The sequence below is a fragment of the Physeter macrocephalus genome, chromosome 21, assembly GCF_002837175.3.
Source record: "Physeter macrocephalus isolate SW-GA chromosome 21, ASM283717v5, whole genome shotgun sequence".
In the NCBI taxonomy this organism is placed as follows: Eukaryota; Metazoa; Chordata; class Mammalia; order Artiodactyla; family Physeteridae; genus Physeter; species Physeter macrocephalus.
This window is the reverse complement of record NC_041234.1, coordinates 18,574,918-18,584,445: the sequence shown is the minus strand read 5'-3', so window position 1 is coordinate 18,584,445 and position 9,528 is coordinate 18,574,918. Positions and strand designations below refer to the sequence as shown.

The 9,528-nt window shown below is 37.1% G+C and overlaps 1 pseudogene; it reads left to right on the top strand.

Annotated features, from left to right (window-relative positions):
• The first annotated feature begins 367 nt into the window (after positions 1-367).
• LOC102985059 (poly(A) polymerase alpha-like) lies at positions 368-1,292 on the top strand (annotated as a pseudogene).
• Positions 1,293-9,528: the final 8,236 nt, after the last annotated feature.

Here is a 9,528-nt window from a genome sequence, read left to right as displayed (position 1 = left end):
GATTCCAAATGAACCAACCACTTAAACTTGTGCCGTTTTCACTATTGCCCTGGGGTCAGCCATATAGTAATTAGCAAACAACTAAGAGAAGAGTTAGTTCCTGTCCTTTTCCTGCTGCAGGCTTCCAGTACTGGAGAAGGTCTGTGCTTAGGAAGGAGAAAAGTGTAACTCTGAATAAGTTTGGCATTTGAAATAACACTAGACTAGACTGGAGTTAAGTCATTACATGATGAACTTGTCAGTGCTTTAAAGAGATTTAAATATTTTTTACTGGTTAAGAGGGACTGGAAAAACTAGGGGTCATGTCAAGGATTTCATCCAGGGGCAGACAGAGAACTGACCCAGAGTAAGAATTAAAAGGAGGAGGATGAGAAAGAATAAGGAAGAATTTCATATAATACAGGTGATTGACTTACTGTTTAAAAAAACAAAAAACTCTGATAACCTCAATGTTGATCCTCCCGATGATATTCAGTCTTTCACAGGCACAGTTTATAGGCAAGCAATAAGCAGCAAGGTGTTTGAAATTTACGTGAAAAGTGCTACAGTGCATTTAAAGACAAATCAACCTCAACTACTACCTAAGCATGTGCTTTAGAAAAAAGGCAAAATCATTCAACCGAAGGTGTCAGAGTGACATCTCTGAGTGACAACAGCCTCTACTGATCAATGAACAGTGATAACTGTGGGCCTGTGCCTTAACTTGAAGACTGGTCCATTGAACTGTTCTGACAGCTCTTGGGACAGAAACAGTTCTGCTCCAGTTATAACAGCAATATGTGTGACCAACATACAGGCTACTGAAGTTTCTGTGCCACAAGTAAATTCCAGTGAATGTTCAAGGGGTACATGGAGTGTAAGCATGTAAGCATTCTTATTCCTATTCCTATTTCTCCACCACCAAAGCCTGCAGCCTTCAGAGTCCATTCTTCAACAAGTCTGGTAAACCAACCACATAGACCTTCAGGGAATATAGCCAAAAAGTTTACCTAATCCTATAGTAGGAGCCAGAGGACATCCTCACCTCATAAAGAAGAGCATCCCAAGAAAAGCAAAATGTAAGAGAATAAAACAAGTGAAGATGCTAACAGTCTTGTTTTGAGTGGGCATAAGAAAACAGAAATAAAGGAACAACTGTATATTAAAAAAAATACAACTCAACTGGAAACTAAGAGACTTCTCTTTTGGCTTCTCAAAAAACATCAAGTACAAACCTCTCCAATATCCCTGGTCTCCCAGCAAATTCTATTCCAGTTATCAAGGATTCAATAAAACTGAGATTTATACCCTGAGAAAACCATAATTCAAAAAGAGTCATGTACCAAAATGTTCATTGCAGCTCTATTTACAATAGCCAGGACATGGAAGCAACCTAAGTGTCCATCAACAGATGAATGGATAAAGAAGATGTGGCACATACATACAATGGAATATTACTCAGCCATAAAAAGAAATGAAACTGAGTTATTTGTAATGAGGTGGATAGAACTGGAGTCTGTCATACAGAGTGAAGTAAGTCAGAAGGAGAAAAACAAATACCGTATGCTAACACATATATATGGAATCTAAGGGCTTCCCTGGTGGCACAGTGGTTGCGCGTCCGCCTGCCGATGCAGGGGAACCGGGTTCGCGCCCCGGTCTGGGAGGATCCCACATGCCGCGGAGCAGCTGGGCCCGTGAGCCATGGCCGCTGAGCCTGCGCGTCCGAAGCCTGTGCTCTGCAACGGGAGAGGCCGTGGCACAGGAAGGCCCGCATACCACAAAAAAAAAAAAAAAAAAGAGAGACTAGGGGTAGGACGGGAATAAAACACAGACCTACTAGAGCATGGACTTGAGGATATGGGGAGGGGGAAGGGTAAGCTGTGACAAAGTGAGAGAGTGGCAGGGACATATATACGCTACCAAACGTAGGGTGGATAGCTAGTGGGAAGCAGCCGCATAGCACAGGGAGATCAGCTTGGTGCTTTGTGACCACCTAGAGGGGCGGGATAGGGAAGGTGGGAGGGAGGGAGACGCAAGAGGGAAGAGATATGGGAACATATGTATATGTATAACTGACTCACTTTGTTGTAAAGCAGAAACTAACACACCATTGTAAAACAGTTATACTCCAATAAAGATGTTAAAAAAAAAAAACAACTGAGATTTAACTGGTCAAAATAACTTCAGTGGTCCATAAACAATATCTGCCAACTTAACCTGTTGTCTTCAATTGCTAAAAAAGGAGAATAGAGTGTACAAGATTAGACATGACTAAAAAAGGATTTAGGTTTATTTGCTGACCTCCCTGACTGGGCTAATCAGCATTTATTAGGAAGTCATAATTAGTAAGTGCAGAGCCAGGAATGCTATTATTAATTTGTTATCAACAGTATGAAGGATGGCAGATATTGATAAACTTAGTTATTCTTTCTTAATCTGGCCAAAGAAAACTAACAGATTTTTCCAAATAACATGTTTTATGAATTCTCCATTGTGCTCCTTTCTGTCATATGTACATTTTTCATGAAAAATTGCAATTATTCAATCTCTCCCTCTATCTTTCTAAATTAATTTTCCAAAGTTGGAGTATAGTCTTTATACCTTTCGGAGATGCATTAATTGAGGCTTTCTTTTCACCATTACTTAATAGGTCTAACATAGGTACACTATTTCTTCTTCCCACATTTTTGTTCTCTGTAGTCACTTTGCCTTCCCTTCCACTACCTGAGAAAATATGGTATATTAACAAGTGAAATGCACAATGTCTGGTATTTTGTGTAGCTATGGATTTACGATTTAGACTAATCTCGTTTTGTTTACACAATGGGAAAAATTCAGCTTATTAAATACTTCATAGAATTGCACCCAAGCTTTGCAAGTAGGAAAGTTGGACATTTTCTTGGTAGTGACTTTTTAATTCTAATTTTCATAACCTAGAGATCAGGCTGTTGCTTTCACATGATATATGTAGTATCTCATGACTGGAGTTTGTTTTGTCTTATAATATCTATACTCCTTTTGTTTTTCAAGAGCTATATTGTAAACAGATGATATATTACCTCATTGAAAATACATTTAAAAACATGCACGCACACACATACACACACTCACAAACTTGCAAAAAAAAACAGCAACAACCAACACCAAGGTTAAGGGGAAAAATCAGGAATGAAATAAGCTAAATGTTTAGCATTAAAGGAGTTGGGATTGTGAATGTATTTAACTGTGCTCAGTATTTCTAATTTTCTGTGACACAAGTATACAACATGTGTAATGTTAAGAATACAAAAATAGAAGCTTGGAGCTGTTGATTTAGAACAAACATTAGAGAGCTAAGGATTTAGATTTTACTTTAAATGGTTAGATTAATTTAATGATAGTTTAGATTGTCTATACATTTAGACGTTTTGGTGGGAAATCATTTATAGCATTTTCACTAGATATATTTTATATATATAATGTATATGTATGTATGTATAGACATGTGTATGTCTCTCTAGATGTTGTGTGTATCTGTGTGTATGTATGTAAAGTTCAAAAGCATTTTATTGCTTATCTCATTATATATAGTACTTTTTAAGTTACAGTTGCAAAACTTTATAACAGATATGGAACTCTGCCTTGCTGGAGCCTAGAAAACTATAAAGCAATAAAGAGCCAAAATGACTTTTTATACATGTTTTCATGTGGATTTAATGGGATTATGGGATATTTGATGGTAGAAATGCCACAGTGTTAGCTGAATCATCAAATAATTCCTAGACTACTTCTAACATCAATGTCTGGTGGTTATTTCTAAGTTATACTTGTAACCTTGGGTCAACTTTATGATGCCTTTAAGCTTAACAACACTAAACTCTTTGAAACTGTTAGGGAGGTAGTCTAGAGCCTTTAAAAAAATCTAGATAATACTGGTCTCAATACCTTGTAGATAGCCCAATGTTCCAAAAAGATTTTTGCAAATTCCTGGTAGAGGCGCTAAAGTAGAGGGAGGAACTCCAGCTCTGATTGTCTGCCTTCAATTAATTCTTATCCTCTACTCTGTGTCTCAGGATTGTTCCTTTCACTCCACCTTAAGGGGAAAACCTAATATGAGACACATACTCTACTCCTGGAGACCCGAAGCCAAAAGCAAACAGGATATTATTATTTTTTAATTCTATTGAATAGTATATGAGCCTGATATATCAAAGTAAATTTAAATTGTATGTTAGATATGCTTAGCCTTCAAATCCATTGATTACCTGGGTATAGGATATTTCTCCCCAAATCCACTGCCTCAAATAGCACTTTGGCCTCTTGACACTTCCTGAATCCTTCTACACATCAGTTGAACCATATTCTCCCAATAACACTATTTTCTGACTCTATTATAGAAAACAATTCAGGGTTTATTAATATCTATTTCTATAACCACCATTTATAACCACTGAATGAGAAAAATATCAAAACAAAAGCCATATGGAAAGGAGATCCCAGGATGGGGAGAAATTTATATTTATTTTTTACAGATCCATTGACTAAATTTGTCCAGTCCATTTTAAAAGAGAGTTGAGACAGCATTAATTCATCCACGTTGAGAAATATTGGCACTGTGCTTGGCTCTAAGAATACTGCACTGAGTGAAATAGACAAAACCCGTGCACTTACATATTTCCTTGTATGGGGGAGACAAACAAATTATCCTATAAATAGGCACAGTCAAGAGCCTTGATGAGGGCTGTATAGAGTGTAAGTTTTGTTAAAAGTGTACAGGGAACCTAAGTTCAATTGAAAACTCAAGGAAGGCCGTTCTGAGATGGAATCATATACAGCATGCCTTCAAGTATGAGAAGAAGCCGGGCATGGAAAGGTCAAGGAGGAAGATGGACAAAGGGCCTGAGGTAAGAACTTCGGGTGTTTGAGAGAATGAAAGGTCAGGAGTGAGAAGCATAGAGAGGATGTTAGCAGGGCAATGCAGGGCAAGGAGTTTGTAGAGGAAGATAGAGGTCAGCTCCCAAACGATGCGAGATATTATTTTTGGTATAATTCTTGGAAATCCTTGAAAAGTTTTGGGGAGGATGTGGCATGATCCAGTTGACATCTTAAGGAGATCACTCTGTAGTTTAGGAAGAATAGATCCAAGAACAATGAATGACATTTATTTTCATAAATCTAGAAAAGGTTATGAAACTGGAGATACATCACACAAATTAGATGTCAGATAACAGACCTTTTCTGGAAGAATTAGGTGTCAGGGAATTGATTCAATTTGTCTAATGAGAGAAGAAGTGCCGGTTAGGAGCATTATGATTCTAGAATAAAATTCCTAGTAGACAATACATATATGAACTTTCTCATGTAAGTAAAGGTATCAACTACCTGAAATGCCTTTTCCCATTTGATCGTCAAATGGAACATCTGATTCTAATATTCCCATGGATCAAAGCCTTGTAAGGTCATTCAGATGCAATTTCATGGGGGCAAAGCCAAAAACTGCAGGTCTAATTCATACTGCCTTTGCCTTCACACATCTCCACACAGCTGATTGTGTGACTGCCGCAGTGAAGAATAGGGCACCTAAATTTGAAACTATATCACCCACATCACTTATCATTAACATGTGTCCTAGTCACTTTATTAATTACATAAATCTTTTGTACAAGGGTTCCTGGGATGGTGGACAGACAATACGTGCAGCACCATCGGCTGTCGGTGCCAATCACTTGGTGAATATGATTAACTATATTATAGATTTGTTAGGTGTGTTTTAATCATGTTTACACATTTTAAGAAATAATTGAATTGGTTGCAAAGAGGTTATAATAAGGAGGCAAAGACAGAAGACCACTATATGCTAAAATTGGTTTTACACATTTCAGCAAAAATACACCACATTAACCTCATGCTAATATTCAGAAAATTTTCTACAGCCCTTGCTTACCTTTTGGTACAGATCTGCATTTTCCTAACAGCTGGGCGTGTACAAGTTTAAATCTGGTGTAGGTTGCTCTATTCCCCCAGTATATTTCCTTCCTTGAAAAACTATTGTGGAGCCTTTTAAATTTGAATTTTCACAGTAATTCAGAGGAAGTTATGCTGCAGCCAGTCCCAGCTCTTAATGGCTTATTCACATGTGATGACACACGAAGTAGGCTTTATTTTGTATTTCAGGAAATTGACTGGTGCATTGTGTTTTTCTTTTCTGGAGGTTGAAAATGTTAGCTAGAAATGCCCCCAAGCATAAAAGAGATGAAGACAAAGCACAATTGGTCAGAGGCCCTACAGGTTTTCATAGCATTCACTCCTAATCTTCCAGAAAGAAATCTTCAACTTTGCTTTCTATGAAATAAAAAATTCTGGCATCGATTATTACCCATTCTTAACCATGCTGTTAGTCCATTCAGATACCCATTGAGTGGAACTTTCCCTGTAAATCAATAAAACAGGTCCCAATTTCAAAAACGCTTCATACCGTTTCAGAATTTGTTTTCCGAGGGTGCCACCGAGGGAATCCTAAATCAGTTCTTAGTTTTCTATAATATACAAAATTTTGGTTTTGCTCTCTGCTGTCACATTGATGAAAATTATAAGTAAAAGGGGTTAAGAGAGCCCAAGGGAGAGCACAAGGAATTTTCTGAATCTTCTTTCCTAATGTCCTGAATAACAGAAAACAAAGGAATTGGCCTCTCTGAATTTGATAGCTGGAGGGGAGAGTATGGGGGGAGGGGAGGTAGAGAAGCACATAGTTAACTAAACAGAAGTCACAGCTGCTCCCCTATCCAACTCTTTGCCTGCTTGTTCTGAGGCCTTTCGTTGGGCAGAATTGGAGAAATAGCTTGGTAAACGATGATACGTAAACGATGATACGAGATGGACGGATTTGCTCTATACTGGAAACAGCAGCGAGCGAGTGGTGAAGACAGAGAATGGATTGGACTGTATCTGGGGAAAGAGAAGACAGGGGCTGGAGGAGACTAGGTTTGGGAGTCTGGGAGCATTTGGGTAGACGGGGAGGAAAGACTTTGATTCTGCTGTCAAGCCTGTGATACCCTGACAGAGAGAAAAGGACAGAGAGAGGTTTAAGTTGTGTTGACTGTTAAAAAGAATAATCATGCATAGCCATTTCTTTAGAGACTAAAGTCTAGATATCTAAATAAATAAATAGGTAGGAAGATAAATAAATAGATAGGAGGTAGATAGACAGATACAGATGTAGGTAATAAAATAGCTATCATTTACTGAGAACCTACTATGAGTTCAGCTTTTTGATACAATATCTCTAATCCTGACAAGGTAATTAAAATATTGTGCTCATTTTACAGATGAGAGAACTGAGGTTTGGAAATGTTAACTGGCTTGTTCAAAGTCACACAGGTATTAAATGGACATACTGAAGATTTTAACCTGATATGTATGAACCCAAAATCTATTAACTTTTTCCCTCTATCATGCTGCTTCCTTGTGCATTCTTCTTTCTAAGCGGACAAAGTACAGCAAGCTTTAGGAGGAAAGAATTCTTGAGCTTCCCCTTTCATCCTTCTCCTGCCAACATAAATATTTCCTCCCTAAATTTATTTTAAATCGAAACTGGAGAGCTAATATTTATTACATAATAGGACATAATTTAAAGGAACAAACAATTATCTGGTTCAACTGAATTTCGTTTGACTTATTTCTTCAGATAGACAGGAATTTTAGTGGGGGTGACAGAACACACATAGAAATATAGAATCACTGGTTTGTGATACTGATCCATAATAGGCATTCTCCCTCTCTTCACACATATCACAGGCAAATCTGTGTTCTTCTCAAAGACCCATAGATTCATACAGAAATGAGAAAAACAAAAAGCAGTACAGAAGGCCCAGTTCTCCAAATAAAACAGGAATATCACAGAAACACAAGGTAGCACAGCGTCACTGATCATTTGCCTACCTGGAATACTGTCGGCAATATTCAGGTTTAGCCCTCTTTTTCTTATCAGAATGTTTGTCTGGCAGTGTTCTTACGGATTATCTATTTCTGCTGAATAACTTGCAGCAGGGCTGCTAATCAAGAGAAAAAAGAAGCTGCCTTTGGTGATGAAAATTGCTTTCTAGTGACTGATTGTGCTAATCAATCTTCTACAAGGGAAATCAGGAGTAAAAGATGGCCAATAATTGCAAAACACTGCTGCACACATGAAGAAAAATAATTGACGCACAAAGCACAGAAAAGCAACTCTTGAGAAAATGTTGCGGAGTTAGCTATTTTAAAAATATATACATTGGAAAGTAGTTTTTCACAGTTTAACACCTAAGCTTTATTTTTAATATAGGTAAGGACTATGCCTACTTTACTCTGGCATTATAGTATTTAATGACACTTCATAATCTGAGAGTAATCTAGGATTTCTCATTTGGAATCTGAAAACTCACTGAAAGTTATAAAAATTATCAAGATTGTTGATGCACAGATTATATTTAGCTTCTGATCATAACTTTTTTGTGTATGATAATCACAACTGAATTAATAGCAGAAAATCTTTATTTCTAATGATCCCCACCTGTCAGTGCAGCTCAAGTAATGATCTACAGTGTTTCCGACTCTGTTTAGAGTTTGCTTACAAGTTCACCGTGCTATTACAGCTATGAAATCCAATGTAGCATTGACGCTATAGCAAGTTTTGTGCAGACATTGTAAAGTAGAAACTAAAACTCATACTCTTCCCCATTAAAAAAAAGTATGAATGCTTTTTCAATCTGTTGTGCATCTAAACCAATTTTTCAGGACTTTATATAACTTAAGAGCCAACTACATAAGAGATCTGGAATCATATATGTGAGTAAAATATGTGAGATAATGCCTGAAATTTGGGAAATCAATTTTGGCTCCTTAGAAGCACATACATACCATGTTTCTTCAAACCTAAGAAAGCATCAGTTGTAAGACTCACTGAAACAATTAAGGAAGACATATGTCACGAATTAAATTATGATGTATTGCATTAATGGAAGTCCTACATGACACATGATCTGGTCACACCAGCCTCTTTTTGCTTTGAAGTTTTCTTCTGTTTCCAAGTGATTTGGAATTTTTTCCTGCTTGGAGTAGATTAGGCAATTTCAAAGGAACGTAATAAAACCTAAAACAGCAAAGTCTCTATGATGGGAATCTCTCTAAGGTCTCATGAAGCTTCTTTTGTATTTCTTTGCACAAAATCATGAAATTGTATTCACTCCTCCAAGGATAAATATTTGCTTTAATAGCAACAAATTTGTGCCCTACTGCTGTATTTTTGAGGCCAAATAATTCTATATTTCAAACCAAACGATACTGATAATTTTGTAAAGCAATGAAACTCATCATGTTTAGTAACATAACCCAACTGAAATGATATTAAAAGCTACAACCAAGAGTGCATATGTGCAGGCAATGACACGTACGATGTAACTGCCAGCTGGACAACATAGAATACAGACACATCCTGATTTCAGAGAAGTTAAATGTGAAAAATGCCCATCTTAGAATTGATATGATACAGTAATATATTGCAAGGTGAAACTTTAGAGACGATGATGTTCA